This window comes from Lissotriton vulgaris, chromosome 2_1 (genome assembly GCF_964263255.1).
Source record: "Lissotriton vulgaris chromosome 2_1, aLisVul1.2, whole genome shotgun sequence".
Taxonomy (NCBI): Eukaryota; Metazoa; Chordata; class Amphibia; order Caudata; family Salamandridae; genus Lissotriton; species Lissotriton vulgaris.
In genome coordinates, this window is record NC_141687.1 from 183,281,394 (window position 1) to 183,298,796 (window position 17,403).

The window sequence follows — 17,403 nt, forward strand, 5'->3', positions numbered from 1 at the left end:
TATGCCTTGTACTTTATAACCAGTATTACGATTGTAGCAGTTCATTTTCAATGCTTGAGAAAGAAGACTGTTCAATAAATACTTTTATTGAAAATGCCTGTCTCTCTATTTCTCTGCATCTCTGGTGAAACGAAGCATGCACGATTGACTGAGTAAAATAGTTATGTATTGTTTCCACGACTCTAGAGATTTGATTTCTTATTCTTGGGAAACAAAGTTGTCAAGTTTATACGGTTGTCAGAAACTAATCCCTTCTAGTGAATTCGAGAACGTTTCTTGTGACCTCTGAGCTAGCTGGCACTCACTATTAAGTTTAATATATTCGGTAGAGACCTAGTCGACATCAGTTCTACGTCTAAACTGCAGTATATATTATTACAATGCGCAGAGCCTATTGGGAATATAGGAACTACACTACAGAACTACCCAGAATGAAGCTGAATCTGTACATGCATATTATGAACGACTCTTACAAGTTTTTAAACAGTACAGTGGTTTAGAAAATATTGACACCAAAGATATGACACATTTTATCTATCGGTTTGTGTCTGGGCTAAAACCAGAAATTTCGCAATGGATTAAAGATCATAAAATCTGCTGGCAGGCCAAACCTATAGATGAAATACTGAAATATGCAAAATATTGTGTAGAGGAATTGGACAATAAACGAAAGAATTTAGAAGAAAAAGTAATGTGGGCACAGGTAAAATTATCAGAGCAACAAGAATTCAATTGAAAAATATTCAGCAGACCCAAGGAGATGGAAATGGTAATAAACCTAGAGGAAAATTTAATCGAGAAGAAGCTAAAAAGAAATTTCCTTGTCATGAGTGCGGCAAGTTGGGGCATTGGAAGAACGAGTGTAAGGCTGTAATAAATAATAATAATGATCTGAATTCACAGACGCAGAATGAGGTATCGAAAAAGCAGCAAAAACAGGTAATTCAAAATCAGTTACCGTTGGCGCCTATGCCAAACCCTGGGGGTCAACCAGCATACAGTGTAGGTACCACAAGTTGGGAAGGAAGTGGTAAAAGGGACAGAGTGACACCCCAATTTCTTTTGAGTGATTCATACTTTGATGAAGACAGTTTCTGATGGTGCCTGAGGGGGGAGGACGAGGAGTGCGTACTTGGCGCATCTTTGCAGGTAGATCAGTCAGGTCCATACATTGAGGGAAAGGTTTAAGGAAGTGATGTTACCTTTCTGTTGGATTTTGGCGCTACCCGTTCTATTGAGAGAACAGCAGACGTTCCTAACCTACCCCTCTCAGGAGAAGCGATCCAAGTAGTGGGCGTTTCTAATAAACAAATTAGTACCCCAGTTACAGAACCAATGGAAATCAAAATAGGCAATTTTAAAGAAATGCACAAATTTGTTGTATGTGACTCCAGTCCAGTAAATCTATTAGGCAGGGATCTGTTGTGCAAAATGAACTGTTCTATCTTTTGTACACCAAATGGTGTTGAAATTCAAACCCCAGATGAAGATGGAATGTATAAAATTATGTTAGCAAAGCAGGAAACTGAAAAACCAAAGTGTACCATAGAAGATTTGCCAAAAGAATAACAACTTACAGTAGATCCTAAAGTATGAGATTTCACTGGAAAAGATGTAGGATTAATGGCAAATGTAGACCCAGTAAAAGTGACAGTAAAGGAAGGTACAGTTTATCCAAATATTCGACAGTACAAAATGAGCCCACAAATAAAAGCAGGAGTTGCACTAGAAATAAAACGTCTGGTGGAAGCGGGAATTTTGCAGGAGATAATGAGCAGTCCATGTACTTCACCCATAATTGGCATCAAGGAATCGAGCGGAAAATACAGGGTCGTACAGGACCTCCGCAAAATTATTAAAATTGTTGGCCCATGTTGTCCAGTTGTGCCAAACCCTGCTGTGATTCTGTATCAAATACCATGGGCAGCAGGCTGGTTCAATGTAATTGACCTTTGCCATGCATTTTTTTCATACTATTACACCCAGATAGTAAATATCTTTTCTCGTTTAAATTTGACGACCATATCTACGTTTGGAATCGCGTCCCTCAGGGGTACACAGAAAGTCCATTGATCTTTAATCAGATCTTGAAAAAATTTCTTGAATCTCTGATATTGCCCAGACAATCAGTCCTGGTGCGATATATAGATGACCTGTTGGTGGCATCTAAGAATCGAAAAGACTGTATTACTGATACAATTGCTCTATTGAATCATTTAGGTAAAGGAGGACACAAAGTATCACCTGAGAAATTGCAGAATTGTATCACATCGGTAAAATATCTGGGGCACCAGATAGAGAGAGGTGTCAGAAGGGTTACTTCTGAAAGAATCAGAATACAAAACATGAATCTACCTCAAACGCAGAAAGAAATCAGAATGTTTCTTGGAGTTGTAGGTTACTGCAGGCAATGGATTATGGGATTTGCAGTCCTAGCAAAACCATTAATACAAATGACAAGGAAAAGAGCAAAGGACCCAGTAGAATGGGATGATGAAAGCATGTCATCTTTTCTAAAGTTACGAGACTGTGTTCAGCTCCAGCATTAGGGATGCCTGAATATACAAAAGACTTTGCATTGTTTTGTGACACACAAGACAATTGTGCACTTTCAGTTCTGACTCAGACTCATGGTCTGCTGAGACATCCTGTTGCATATTTCTCTTCTACTCTGGATCCAGTGGCAGCAGATTTGCCAGGATGTTTGATGGCAGTAGTAGCAACTTGCGCGAGTCTTGAGCAAAGTGAGTCTATTATCATGGGACATCCAGTAACAGTGCATGTCCCACATGCAGTTGTGATTTTACTGACCAGGACTAAAACTCAGTATCTAACACCTAGTCGGCTGACTAAGTATGAACGAATTCTTGTAGGTGCAGAAAATGTGACAATTGCTAGATATAATATTCTGAACCCAGCAACATTGTTGCCTGAATCGCACTTTGCAGAAGTCAAAAATGAAATCGAACACAATTGTTTCGATCTTACAGAATACTGTACTAAACCACGCCCAGACATAAGAGAAGAGCCACTAATAAATTCAGAACATGAGCTATTTGTAGATGGTTCATGTATGAGACATGAGGAAGGAGGTTTGAGTGCTGCTTATGCAGTTTGCACTCTATGGGGTCCAATTGAAGCATCATATTTACCTGAAATAAAATCTGCACAGGTAGCTGAATTGCATTGACAAAAGCTTGTAAATTTGGGAAAAAATTAAAAACGACTATTTATACTGATAGTCAATATGGCTATGGAGTTATGCATGATTTTGGCCAACTCTGGATGCAAAGAGAGTTTCTGACTTCATCAGGTACTCCTATTAAAAATTGAAATTTTGTGAAAGATTTGCTAAAAGCAATCCAATTACCAGAAACTGTAGCTGTGGTCAAGTGTGCTGCTCACCAATCAGGCAACGACGGAGTGACAGCAGGTAACCGATATGCTGACCAGCTAGCTCAATATTGTGCCAAACATAAGATGGCAATGAACACAAAAATTGAACCAAAAAGAAGCAGCTGCCAACTTATGTTGCTTGAGAAAGTGAAAACGTGGGAAGAAGTGAAAGATTTGCAAAATGATGAGGAACAGGAGGAAAAGGAAGAGTGGGCAAAAATAGGATGTCAGAGAAGGGCTGGAGATGGTGTCATTGTTTACCTTGATGGGAGGCCTGTGTTGCCAAACTGTATGTATGACTAGGATGTATCATGGTGATTCTCATCTAGGACGAGACGCTATGATAAGAATATTCAGACAAACTTGGTTCAATGCAAGGTTCAGGAACGTTGCAGAGAGTCTTTGCAATAGGTGTTTAGTATGCCAGCAAATGAATCCTGGGAAAAGAACTGTAGTCAGGCTTGACCTGACCTGCAGTGTGATTGCATAGCGCGCTGCACTTAGAACGGCAACAGCGTAATCTTCGGCGTGTATTTTTAAAGAATCCCGGTTTTGATATTTTATTTTATTTTATTTCTGGTTCCCCTGGTTTTAAATCGCTGGCCCCATTACTTGCACTATAATTCTTGGAATCACTCACCGCTTCTTTAATGGGTCCCTTTTTCATCTCCACTATCACGGCGGACATATTGGGGGGAGAGAAGGACACCTGGCGGCGCCATCTTTGTTGACGGTCTAGTCGTCAGAAGGACGCTAGACCTCTATTTAAGTCGGGTAAACCTAGTAGCAATTCTTGACCTGACCTGCAGTGTGATCGCATAGCGCGCTGCGCTTAGAACGGCAACAGTGCAATCTTCGGCGTGTATTTTTAAAGAATCCCGGTTTTGATATTTTATTTAATTTTATTTCTGGTTCCCCTGGTTTGAAATCGCTGGCCCCATTACTTGCACTATAATTCTTGGAATCACTCACCGTTTCTTTAGCAGGTCCCTTTTTCATCTCCACTATCACGACGGACATGTTGGGGGGAGAGAAGGACGCCTGGCGGCGACATAACAGCCTCAAGTGCAACTCGGATAAATCCGAGGTCCTCTTTTTTGGGTGCAGTTCGGACCCGGACTGGAAAGTGTGGTGGCCTGAGAACATGTTTCCACCAGCAAGTTCGTCCCAGGTGGCAAAAAACCTTGGGATCAAGATCGACAATGGCCTCACACTACGCTCACAGGTAATCGGTCTCACTGGCACCTGCTTTGGACTGCTCCGGATGCTACGCAAGTTTCTTCCCCTGTTATCGGAGGAACACAGGAAGATCACGGTTCAGGCGTTTATAGGTTCGAGAATTGACTATTCCAACGTCCTCTTTCTCGGCCTGCCAGAATACCTGCTCCAACGGTTACAGGTTGTCCAGAACTCGGCAGCACGCGCCATTTATGGACTTTCTCGCCGTGCTAAAGCCTCGGGTCTCCTGGAGGCTCTTCACTGGCTTCCTGTCCGGAAGCGGATAATTTTTAAGACTCTAACTCTGGCATACAAAGCCTTGCATTCCTCCGGAGCAAAATACCTTCAGAAAAGGCTAACATTTTACCACCCTGCTAGGCTGCTCAGGTCAGGAGCCTTGTTTCTTGCTACGGTTCCTCGTGTCAAGAGAGCCCGCATCGGAGGCCGCTCTTTTAAACTACTAGCGCCTCAGTTGTGGAATAAACTGCCTGTGTCCCTGCGCAGCTCCCCTAACCTGTTAGCATTTAGGAAGGGGCTCAAAACTTGGCTTTTCACCTCTTAGTTCCTGGCCCTATTAGGTTTCCTTCTCTCTGTTTTTACTCACTCTCCTTGTTGTGTTATGAGATTGTGTGCAATTCAAAGCGTCGGGACACTCTTCTGAGTAGCCGTACGCTATATAAAACCCCGGGATAACATAACATAACATAACATAACATCTTTGTTGACGGTCTAGTCGTCAGAAGGACGCTAGACCTCTATTTAAAACGGTCATGTTGACGCACAGCAGGCACGAACAGAGGGCTTGCCGGATTTCCGCCGGAGTTTCGCCTGAGTTCAGCCCATCTGCGCCCGTCCGCGCTCGGCCGGGCTCAGGGGCCTGGCCTACTGGTGGGCGACAGGTATTTTCCTCTAGAGATCTACATGATTTGGATATTGGTAGGCAGATGTTAGATCCCACCATTATGACTAAGCTAGAAGATATGAATATCCTTCGACCCCTTAGGGGGAGGGTTGGGGTGGATCCGCCTTCTCTGAAGCTAACCAGCCTAAACACAAGGTCACTGCACAAGCATCATCTTGACATTTTCACTCTTCTTCAAGGTGAAGACATTGATGTTTTAACTCTCACGGAGACATGGTTGGGCGAAAATTCCCTGCCTGACATTATAGCTGCACTTCCCAACGATTATGATGCGGTATGGCACAATCGTGCGGACAATGCCCGGGGTGGGGTGGTAGCAATTTTGTTTAAAAAATACCTAAAGGCTGTTAAAATAGCGGCTGAGACCGTAGATCTAGCCGACATACTCGGAGTGAAGATTACTCTGAATAATTCATGCCTTGTGATTCTTACAGTTTATCGTCCTCCAAACTCCACCCCAGCATTCAACGATTTATTTGCCCCTATTATGTCAGACTTTTGCACGAGATACCAAAAAATTGTAGTAACCGGGGACTTCAACATGCATTGGGATAAAGCCCAGAAAGACCCGGCAACTCGACACTTGGAGAATATTATGTCTTCACTTGGCATTAAATAGCTTGTAGATGCCCCCACACATATTAAGGGGCATACCCTGGATCTTATCTGGACCCCAGACCCAAAGGTGAACCTTGTGGACATTTTACCTTGTGTCTGGTCGGATCATCACTTGGTGAATTGTGTGATCCCCATTGTTGGTTATCCGGCCCAAAAACCTCAAAAACTGAAAAAAGTTTGTCAGTGGATAAAAGTTGATTCACAATCCCTGACCAGTACTCTTTCTGATCATGTTAAATCATTGGCTTCTAGTGGGGATCTAGAACAGGATTATAAGGACATAACGTAGAATCTGAGTCAGGCGATTGACAAGATAGCACCTGAGAAACTACAAAAAGCAAAACGAGTAGAAAAAGGGGCTCCATGGTTCACTCCGCTCCTGAGGGACCATAAAAAGAAGCTCCGTTATCTAGAAAGGAGTTGGAGGAGAACAAAAGATGGTATAGATCGGGAACAGTATAAGATTTCACTCAAGTCATATAAAAAACTGATTATGGCAACAAAAGCAGAATTTTACGAAACCTGCATAAATCAGGCCAAGAATACCCAGAAAGAAAAGTTTAAAATCTTAACAGAGTTGAGTAAAAAACCAGAAATGTCTGATACAACAATAAACGATGATAGTTTTCAACGCTTCTTTCTTGAGAAGGTGGAGACTATTCTTTCTGAGATTAAGAACAGCACCCTGAATGGCCCTTTGCCGTCACAGGAAGCTCAGATTTTCTGGGAAGTTTCTATTTCAAGGTTCCCTGAGATAGACTCTCTAAGTCTTGAGCAGCTTATGAGTAGAACCAAGTCAGGTTCTCCGGCGGACCCGTGTCCCCCTAGGGTTTTTCGTCTGGCACATCCTATTCTAGAAGACCATTTCATCTCCCTTCTTAACAGCTCAATGGAGACTGGCCATTTACCATCGAGTCTCAAGGAGGCACGTGTTAAGCCTTTGTTAAAGAAGTCAGGAGCCGACCCGGCTATCTTAAAAAACTATAGGCCGATATCCCAACTGCCTTTTCTGTCCAAGGTTTTGGAGCAACATGTGCTGAAGTCCCTTTCCTTATTCCTGGAGTCACACCATCTACTCCAGGAGCGTCAGGCAGGGTTTCGTGCACATCACAGCACCGAGATTGTGATGCTCTCGGTGCTGGATGAGCTTAGAGGTATGGCTGACAGTAAGAAACTGAGCGCCCTGATACTTTTAGACCTGTCGGCGGCGTTCGATACTGTCAGCCACTCTCTGCTACTGGACAGACTGGCTATTTTTGGGATAAGGGGTTCGGCCCATCAATGGCTTCAATCCTTTTTGACGGGCAGGACGCAGAGGATCCAACTGGGGGATTGTATCTCCGATGTGGGTATCCTGGAGTGCGGAGTCCCTCAGGGCTCCGCATTATCCCCACTATTATTCAACCTCTATCTGCAACCGTTGATTGACTCTCTAGTGAACATGGGTTGTCGTGTGTTTAATTACGCCGATGACACCCAGTTGCTACTGAGTATTGATAATACGGCTCTGGCGCAGACCAATGCCCAGAACATTCTGAGACATACGGTTGGCTGGATGACTGCAAACCTGTTGAAAATAAACCCGGAAAAAACTGAGGTTTTGGTAGTTTCGACCGTAGCCTCACCCTTGAGTGACCTATACTGGCCCCAGGAATTAGGTCCCTCACTGATACCGTGTGATAAAGTAAAAAGTCTCGGCATCAAGATTGACAAGAAGTTGTCAATGGCCAGTCAGATTTCCTCAGTAGTAGGGATGTGTACTGGTCTGATTAGACAGTTGCGTAAGCTAGCCCCCCTTCTTTCTCTTTCTGTGCTCTGTATGGTTGTTTCTGCTACCATTATCTCGAGGCTGGATTATGGGAACGACCTCTATTTAGGTCTGCCTAAAACCTGGACCAATAGGTTCCAGGTGGTCCTGAATGATGCAGCGCGAATAATCTTCAGGTTACCTAGAAGAACCCATGCCTCTCCTCTACTGCTTAAGTTACATTGGCTCCCTATTGAGCAGAGGGTGGAGTTTAAGAGCTTATGCACGGCCCATAAGGCTATCTATGGGCAAACCCCTGCTTATATCAAAGAACGCTTGGAGATCTATAACCCCAAACGAGTTCTGAGGTCTTCTGATTCCCAGCTACTGGTCTGCCCTCGATACAAGCTAGCAACCAAAGGAGGGAGATCCTTTTCGGTTTTGGCTCCACAGATATGGAACAAATTACCAGAACCGCTTCGGAGAAAAGTAAATCTACTGCGTTTTAGGAAGCTGTTAAAAACGCTTCTATTTAGGGAGGCATTTGGCCCATTTAAATAGTTGTACTGTTGGCCTTTCTCTGCCTTCCTTACGTTTTCAATCATTGCTGTTTGTCATCGGTCTAGAGCGCCTAGAGACCTGTAGGTGAGTTGGCGCTATGCAAACCGAAGTTAACAATAACAATAACAATAGTGTTGTCAGGAAAGATTGGAAAGGGAGAAGGTCCTTTTATTCGACTTCAGATTGATTTCATTCAGTTACCCCCTTGCAGAGGAATGAAGTACGTTCTTGTCATTGTCTGCCTATTTTCAAAATGGGTGGAAGCTTACCCTACCCGTAGGAATGATAGCATCACAGTAGCAAAATTACTACTTAGAGAGCTCATACCACTTTTCGGTTTTCCAGTAACGATTGAATCAGACCGAGGAAGACATTTCAATAATGAAATAATTGGTCTAATCTGTGCAGCATTTAAAATTGAGCAAAAGCTGCACTGTGCATACAGCCCAGATGCTTCTGGAGTGGTAGAACAACTGAATGGCAAAATCAAATCAAGATTGGGAAAGATTTATGAATCAACTCAATTAGAATGGCCAGATGCTTTACCTCTTGTTCTGATGGGACTCAGAAGCATTCCAGACAGAAACACAGGCTTAAGTCCTCATGAAATACTCATGGGAAGAGCAATGAGGCAGGCATGGGTGCCAGGACATAAGTTGATAAATATATCTGATGATTTAGTACTAGAGTACTACAAAGAACTGGCTGACCAAGTGCGTTCTATCTCTCACCAGGTTGGAGAAGACCCTGTCACCAGGCAAACAACTCCAGCACACGATCTGATTCCAGGTGACTGGGTTGTAATAAAAGAACATACAGAAGAATCTTGTCTAGCTTCAAGGTGGGGAAAACCAACACAAGTGATATTGGTTACCACTACCGCAGTAAAAGGTAAAGGAATTCCGAACTGGATCCATGCAAGTCATACAAAAAGAGTGGCTAAACCTGATGAAACTGAAGCTGAAGGTTGTACAGCTGAGGGGTCTTAAGAAAGTGATTCCGAAGTAGTTGATGATGAACAACCGAGCACCAGTCAGGATGAATGGATTCCAGTGATTGACATTCTTGCAGATGTTGTAAGAACCAGAAGCTAGACTTATTTAGACAGACAGAGTGATAGTGAGGATGAGTCAGGTATAGAAGAACGAACTCAGATTACAGAAATCAAAGCCAAAAGTAATTCTGAGGAGGAACAGATAAGGAAAAATCAATATACTCAGACATTCCAGATACCTGTACCAGTTCCAGAGTCTGAGAAGGTTCAGATAGGTAAAAGGGTGAAGGCTCAGGAAGAAGAAGAACAACAGATCGAGATACCTGAGCAGGATCAAATAGATGTAGGAAAACGTGTTCAGGAAGAAGAAAACAAACCAAATCAGAGTAAATTGTAGCACACACCTGAACAAGGCCAGATTAGTATCCAGGCAGAAGAAACAGAAGCAAGACCTGGACCAAGTCAGAAAGAGAGGGATATTGATGATGAAGATATACAAATTGTGCCACAATTGAATGAGAATAAAAGAGCAATTGAAGAAAAACAAAGCATAGTGCCAGCTAAAAGACTCAGAAAGGGAGATAATTGGCCTGATTTTGTTAAGAAACTGAAATTTTGTCTTAAATCAATAAATGAAGAACCAGAGCAAGTAAACAAAATATCAAGTCAAACTGGGCTTTCCACAGAACAACCAAAAAGAAAAAGTCTGCGATTGAAAAGACTGAATAATAAGTTCAGAGGCCTTGAATGGACTTATGTCATCCTTGAAGATCTTTAAACATTATAACTGAGCGATGAAGATGATGATGAATGAATTGATGAACCAACAGACGAAGAAGTAAGACCAAATTGAAAAAAAAAATTCACAGGTTGAAATTCAGTGAAAAAAGTCTCAAAGAGGGCCTAAGTCTCCCTAATCGAAAAATGGCTGATCATATTGTTAATGGTAAACCGAAAAGAAATTGCTTAAAAACATGCTGTAAATGTAAATTGATATGTAAATTGATACTTGTATAGCACACTACTCACCCGCAAGGGTCTCAAGGCGCTTGTACGAATACCGCTGTGGAACCCATCCTGGCTTTCCATGTGAGACGTCCACTCCTGGGCACCCCCAAGGTGGAGGCCAGGCATCCTTAGCGTTGTGGGGGCCGTTGTGGAGATTAAGCAAGCTATTGTCCAGAGTTACAGAGTGGGACTCCATGATTGGAATAGGCACCGAGGCAAGAATTATTCATGATTGGAATAAGCACCGAGGCAAGAATTATCAGGTCCGTGGAATTTTGAGCCCAAGACCCACGAGGCGGGGAATTGAACCCTGGTCCCGGGCTAGACCTCTGCATCAGGGTCTGCCGCTCTAATCATTGAAATACAGTTAACAGGAGTATGACCCATATACCTGATTAGGACTGGGTAAGGAAGGTACAATCAAAAACAATGTCCCAATAGGTAAGAATAAACAGTCTATTAAGCATGCATGCACATCGCATTGCTAAAACGAAAGAAGGAGAACACTCTTTAAATTTTAAGACAAGCTCGTATCATGTGACAAAGTGATATCACAGATTACAGATTTGCACGCCCCAAGTCAGACAACCAAGTCCTGATGACGATCCTTACTAACGTGGATCGAAACGCCGTCGACTTAACAGCTTATTAATTGGCGTACTTTACTAATGTGGTTCAAATAATGCAAAAAATCTGTAATCTGTGATATCACTTTGTCACATGATACGAGCCACCCACTGTAGATAATTTGCACCTTGTTCACAGTGCGCCGTTCACGCTGTCTATTCCCTCACTTGCGTCGCCACTTTCACGACAGTCACTTTTGTAGAGCACCAAGTTTTATATGGTTGTCACGTAATTGAGTTTATGCAGTGCTGCTTAATAACTGTGTATTACTGACCATGAACGTATATCATAAATAAGATAATTGACTATCTTGTCTTAAAATTTAAAGAGTGTTCTCCTACTTTCCTTTTAGCAATGCGATGTGCATGCATGCTTAATTGACTGTTTATTCTTACCTATTGGGACATTGTTTTTGATTGTACCGCTCTAATCATTGAGCCACACTTCTCCATGCTGTAGAATATGCACATGTAGTGTAGTAATAGTACTCACAGTATGGTTAGGACTGACAGTAGCTATTCCTTATCTAATGGATAGAAGTGAGAAGAATGACACTAACATTCATGAGGAAGCAGATGTACCTGAAAAGTTGGATATACATGGAAAAGTAGATAATGTTAGGCAGCAAAGAGTAGAATTATAAGCATCAGATGAGGAAGAATTGTATTACAATAAAGTTAGAAATAGAACACACCTGAATGTATTTGCAAATCTGTTAGTACACTATGTAGAAGCAATGGAAATAAGTGATTGCTATGTTTGTATGAAGCTACCATTATCTGTAGCAGAAGGCATCACTTATTACCATTTGCCTTTGACTTATGATATTTCATGTAGTATTTTAGCTAGTTTATTTTACAAGAAAGGACCCTTACAATATTATTATTCTAATTTAGACGTGATTTTCTCTGAACTTCCAATTCATAGTAACCTGAATCCTGTACATGGTAAAGGTAACATAGCTCATTATATTGTGGTAAATAATTAATTACCCTGTCATAATTTCTATACATTAATAAGGATCATGCATATAATGAGAGGCAGAGTCCGTGGTGTCCGATTCAGAAGGGCTTTAATTCAGTAACTCGAGTTAATGGAGAATCGGGTTCCATCACCACTAGGGATCAGGAAGGATCGTCATCTGTATCTTTATTCACAGAGCACATTATATATAGTTAAAACGTACATTAACTTGCATAGAGAAGGTGGAGCGCTCCAGGCGGAGCAAGTGAAAGAGAGAGATAAGAGCACATGGGCGTAAAAAGAGGGCGTGTAAGAAGGCGTACACGTGGGTGTTCACTTGATGAGTCATAGGTGTGTCATAGGTGGGTGGATACGTGGAGGGGGTCTGCATGGTCAGCAGGAACCTTTACCCTAATTGTGCGCGCACAATTGGTCATGACGTGGAATTGACGTGTAACTGGGGAAAGCTGGGGGGAGCTGACTTTAGTGCTAGTAGAGGAGTCTTGGATGTCAGAACGACCTGCACCCCTGGCATTATCTGATATCTTGTGTTTGGAGGATGTATTGTCTGACTTAAAGGTCGCTGGAGCAAAGGCTGCTCATCACTAAATGCTAGTGCGTGCATATATTTCTTCGTGCATTGCGGGGGCCATGGGCCTTCTATGGAAGCGGGTTCAGTAAATCACTTGGATGGAGACAGAAAGACTAGGCCCTATCTTCTGCAGTCGGAATATGTTTACCCCTTTCATTAGACAGGAATGTGTTTCTGCGGAGCAGAGCAGATAACTGTAGGCATAATACTGTCTTGGCAGGCCAGGCTGGGCACCTCTCGGCTGAGCAGGAAGTATGTGAGAGGTCAGGGATACATAACTAAACTGCAGCTTTCAGAGTATCAGGAGGCTTGGAGCCTGAATTCGGGTCCTGGCTCAGCTGAACCACAAAAAGACGAGTTCATTTCGACTTTTAAACTTGCCATGTAAATGCATTGGCAACATAGGCCTCAGTGCAGAATTAACGTTTCATTCATGGAGGGCTTGGTAACTGACATGCTAACATTGGACGGAAATGCAGAGCCATTATTATTACAGACATGAGAAGGGAATTGCATGGTGACATGGACATACATGGGGTATATGTACATACATAGGGTGCGTGTAGGGGACACACTGGCCACGTAAAAGTTCTATTTCCTCATTATGGGAGAATATTTTTTAACAATAAGTACAATTGATATAGCTGAAGCACACAAGAACAAATAACATGCATTTTACACAAAGAAGAGAAGATATTTTTTTATTTAGTTGAGAAAAGGAGAGAGGATTTCCAAAGAAAAGCTACAGAACAGAAACGAAAGATTACTAAATGGGCAGAAAATCAAGAATACACCCTGAATGAAAAAACTCATGCTGCTATGTTGCTGGATTTTGAAAAGAAAGGGAAACTCTGCCTCCACAGGGAGAGAACAAGTTATTATAACAATATATTTATTGGTTCCACTGAATGTGAACACAATTATAAAGTAATTGGGGGTTGGGGTTTCAAAGATGGAACTGAACCGGTGTTTCCTGGGATTTATTATATCTGTGGGAACAAAGCGTATTATTAATTACCAGTTCATTGGTATGGGAGTTGCTATTTTGGAATAGTATTCCCAAAAGTATACCATGTAAATAAAATCATTGGAAGCAATGAAGACACTAATGGACTAATACGTAATAGAAGAGCTAGTTTTAAGAAATTGTAGGTGACATATTTAGTGCATTGATACCTTCAGTGGGAGTGGTTTTAAATACTCAAAGAATTTGGAAATTGTCAACAGTGGTGGATCGCTTATCGACTGACACTTCTGGAGGATTTTTAATGATTAATACTGAATTAGTTGCAGTAAGATCAATGGTTTTACAAAATTGACTTGCTCTTGATACATTGTTGGCAAAAGAGGGCGGAGTCTGCAGAATGTTAAGGCGCAACATTGTTGCACTTACATACCTGACAAAAGTGTAGAACTTAAAAGGTATGTAAGGAATATTACACATTTAGAAAAGGAACTTAAACCACTGGAGGTTGATAGTGCATGGAAGAGACTAACAGATGGTCTCTTCTCTGTAGGTAGTTGGTTTTCTAATGTAGGGAAAAGTTTTGTAGGTAAAATAATGATGCCAATGGTGGGAATAGCCCTAATGATTTTAGGGATAATAACTTGTTGCATAAAAGCATAAAAGAACCTATACAGTGAATAAGAGAGGGAAGAAAAGAAATACTAACGAAATAGAATTAGAAGAGCATAATGGACATTTGTACAAGAAAGTAAAGGATCTTCACATGAAAAATGAAAAGGATATTAACAGAAAGTTTGAAGAAATTGAGTTGGGTGAAGTGTAAAAGTTGGCTCTATTTAATTAGTGATGGTATAAAATATCATCAAAGAAGGGATTGAGGGAGCAAGGTTTCACACGTAAAGTGACTTGCTCGTACTCAACCCTCTCGAAACAATATTAATGTACTAACTAACATGTTTTGTCTTATTAATATTGCATTGCATGACATATTAGGCATCTAGGGGAAGCTTGCCAATGTGCGTTTACTAACTATAATCCACTTGCACTAAAATGGCTGCTGTTATGCGGGATTTTCTACTTCACATGTGTCTGTCATGCTCACGTGACATGCTTGGTGGGATAACTTTTGCTTTTGCGCAATAGAAGTAAGATGGCTGTTATGTGTCCTAACGTGCAAGAAGCTTGCATCCCTGCTTTGCTAAGCTGTTTGTTTTCGCTTAATATTTAACGCAATAGTTAAAATAAAATAATGGGAATAGAGTAGAAAGAAGTGGTATACACTGCATTCATTTATTCTGTGTCTCTAAAACTGTTTCTTTTCTATTTTTACATGTAACAAAATAATGGGCCTCAATGCTTTGCTGAACTCCATCTTTGGAGAAACTGTGCCTGTGCAACAAATGTCCTGAAGCCACTGAAGCTGTAGCCTTGAACTCAAGCCGATCAGACATGGATGGCAGAGAAGAATGAACTCCTTGCCTTGCTAGAGGAAGCTGAATATAACAATATTGTTTATGTTTATTGTTACATTTCACTACCGGAATAAAAGTACATGGGTAGATAAAGTTATGGGAGGGAATCATTTCAATACATGATTGACAAGTTGCTTCAGAAGAAAATGGTGTGATGGCTACTCCTCGTTCTTTGTCCAATAAAATTGTGGGATTCACACATTTGCAACATTTGGGGGTGGTACACTGACCTGAAAAATAGTATAACTAGGGTAGGCTTAGCTAGTTAGATTGTCCAACTTGTCCGAATAACTGACCTGTCACTGACCCAACTCACTCAATAGGTGATCTGGAGCAGAGTTGTTGGCGGAGCACTCGGTCAGAAGACTCGATAACCCAATCGAGGTTTTGGGGAGGAGATCGATGACCCAATCGGGGTTCGACTGTTAACTGCAGAGAGGGTTTACAATGCTGGCGTTTGAACTTTAGCTGTGGTGCTGGTCTTAGCCTGTGGTGGTCCTGTCCTGATCCAATTTGGTCTGTAACCTGTCCTGATTCTGGCTAAAACCTGTTCTTTCCTGCTGGCACCTGTACTTTGGGATTCTTAGTCTTTGACTTAGCCTGTGACTAGGGTTGGTCACCACACCACTCTAGGTACCTATAAAGTGAGGGTTTGTCATTGTACTGTTTTCCCTTTTCTTTACCCACCCTCTATTTAAATGCTTAACGATATTTTCTCTCCAAAAACATTTGTAATGTTTATGATTAAATCTGCATTAGTCTAAACAGAAAAAGAAGTTATTTGAGTTCATGTTTTTATAACTTTTTCAAAGATTTACTTAGATAAAGAATTTAAACTTTTTCCAAGTTTGTGGTTATTTATGAAATGCTAAATGTTATTATTACTACCTATTCTCTCTTTAACTCCCTTGACCCTTTAGGGCAATAGGTATCAGTGACTTGGATTGGTAAGATAAATGGTATAAAAATACAAATGATAAAAAACCCAATTGATTGTGTGTAGGCTTACCTGTTTAATGTATACATAGATATTGGGCCCAGGTGAGTATGTTGAGCAGGTGGACCCACGCTCTATTACAAGCACTGCAAACATTACTAGTAAGCCCAAGAAGACACAATTTAATCACTAACCTATACCGAGCGGTAAGGGAGGAAGGTCTTCCGGGCATGGATAACAGCCTAGCTGGCTGGAATGACACACTTGAGGCCCAAATCACGCAGAAGGAATGGAAACATAGTTGCCAGCTCACTGAGGCCCTGACCTCCTATGGCAATTTACTTATTATACATTTCGTAATATACATTTTAAATACTTACACCAAGTATATTATACACCTGCCTGGTTACAGAAGTATGGGCTCAGAGAATCTGACGAATGCAAAAGGTGTGGATCTCCAGGGTCAGATTTTATACACTTGGCATGGTATTTTTGGAGAATACAGGGGTTCTGGGACGAGGTGGTATCTCGGCTGCGGATAATGACTACTACTAGACTACACTGTTGTCCAAAAGCATGCTTACTGGGTATTATGCCTAATCTCAAAGGCGCAACTGGGAAATTTGTGTATATTGCTATGCTTCTTGCCAAAAGGAGGGTGGCAGTGACTTGGGAAAGTATGGTGGCTCCTGGGCCTGATCGCTGGGTGCAAGATCTGGTATACTGTAGGGAAATTTTTTAACTATATGCAGAGGAGTTACCGTCGACATCAAGGCCAAAAGACATTTGGGAGCCACTGCTGGGCTCTTTGAGGACGCGAGATTTACCCTCATCAGACGAGGAACAAGTTTGAGCACTATTCCATGCAATTAGATCATATACTGTAAACGAAATGTACCTCGGTCTGTTGTTGTGATGCGATCAAGTAATGTTGTATCAGCAAGCCATGTACGGTTGGTTGTTGTTACTTGTATGTTGACAAATAAGCCAATAAAACAAAAAAATAAAAAAGCCTTTGTACATGCAGACCATGTGTATCTCATTCTCATAGAAAACCATTGTACATTCAGACCCTGTATATCTCATTCTCATAGAAAACTATTGTACATGCAGACCCATTGTGTCTCATTCTCATAGAAAACCTTTAAACATAATGACTGTGTATCTCATTCTCATAGAAAACCTTTGCACATGCAGACCCTGTGTATCTTATTCTCATAGAAAACCTTTGCACATGCAGACCCTGTGTATCTCATTCTCCTAGAAAGCCTTTGTACATGGGAACCCTGTGTATCTCATTTTCACAGAAAGCCTTTGTACATGCTGACCCTGTGTATCTCATACTCACAGAAAGCCTTTGTACATGCAGACCCTGTGTTTC